Source organism: Bison bison, unplaced genomic scaffold, assembly GCF_000754665.1.
Source record: "Bison bison bison isolate TAMUID 2011002044 unplaced genomic scaffold, Bison_UMD1.0 scf7180017864461, whole genome shotgun sequence".
NCBI classification, from domain to species: Eukaryota; Metazoa; Chordata; class Mammalia; order Artiodactyla; family Bovidae; genus Bison; species Bison bison.
The window spans coordinates 18,766,141-18,767,300 of NW_011495023.1; the positions used below are offsets into that span (position 1 = coordinate 18,766,141).

The 1,160-nt window shown below is 50.8% G+C and overlaps 1 protein-coding gene across 1 annotated transcript in view; it reads left to right on the top strand.

The window, feature by feature from the left end:
• The first annotated feature begins 950 nt into the window (after positions 1-950).
• Positions 951-1,160, top strand: part of MPP7 (membrane protein, palmitoylated 7 (MAGUK p55 subfamily member 7)) — a 225,280-nt gene continuing 225,070 nt past the window's right edge. Inside the window, exon 1 of the mRNA XM_010860036.1 lies at positions 951-1,148. The gene's annotated coding sequence lies outside the window, so the exon portion shown is untranslated. The remainder of the gene's footprint in view (positions 1,149-1,160) is intronic.

The following is a 1,160-nucleotide window of genomic DNA, read 5'->3' on the forward strand; positions in this document are numbered from 1 at the left end:
TTTTCCAATTTATCTTCTAAATTTCTTTCTGTAGCCTACTTTTTTGATTAAAGCTTTATTTTGTACTTTGGATTCTCAGTTCTTGCTATAAATCTGTTTACAGTGTAATTCATTGTACAGTGTGTATTGGGCAAATAGTAGTTATATGGAAAGGGTATTTATCAAGTTCTATAAGACAACTGAAGGGGGCCGATACCAGATCGTATTACACGTTTTTGATGGCCATCAGGTGTTGCGTTTATTTTCTTCTGTTGTCGAAGTATTAGCCCCTGGATACCGTCAAAGTTTGCCTTTACCATTCTCTGCACCTTATTCATTTTCTATTAATTTTTTTCTAATTATAAAAGTAATTACACGTTAATACGGAACAGGGAAAGGTAATTAAAAAAAACACTCCAGCATAATCTTGCCAAGGGTGAAAACACTGCATGCCTTTTCTTTGCATGTCAATTTCCTTCTAAATCTTATGCAGCATTAAAAAAAATACCCAAGAGATCGCTCTAAATCCAGGCGATGCTGAAGATTAGCTGTTATTCACCAAGTTCATACGGAAATCAAAGACTCTCGGTGGAACAAGGAAGCTCACTTCCAGCAAAGGAACCTGGGTACCCCGGGTTCTTTTCAAGGAGGTACCTCATGTAGAAGACCGCGAGTACCGCAGCCACCTGGGAGCGGAGCGGAGCGGGAGGAGGCGGGGCTTCCATGATTGGCATAGAGGGAGAGGAGTTACAGGGCTGCCACCAATCAGGACTCAGCTTTGTTTTCTTGTACTGACCAATGAGAGAAGCGCTGCTGGTGAGCCTGTCTCCAAATCGGAGACACCCACTCCTATCGCAACCAATCATCAGGCGCCTTTTATACGGCACCCGCCGTGCTCTCGCCCCGTGGGCGGAGCTTTACCGCCCCGCCCCTCCGTCCGCGGCTCCGCCCCTCCGCGGGCGGGGGCCAAGGCTGTGACTCGCGGCTGGAGCCAGGGTTGGGGGGCCGGGTTCCCGGCTCCAGAGTCCTGCGCCTGCCGCCGCGGTGCCGAAACCCGCAGGCTGCTGATTGTCCTTAGCGGCGGCCACGGCCGCAGCCTCCGTACTTCGGCCCCGGGCTGCCGACGCCTGAGAGAGTGCTCCTCCCGCGGCCACGGCCGCTGGGAGCAGGTAAGGGGCGCC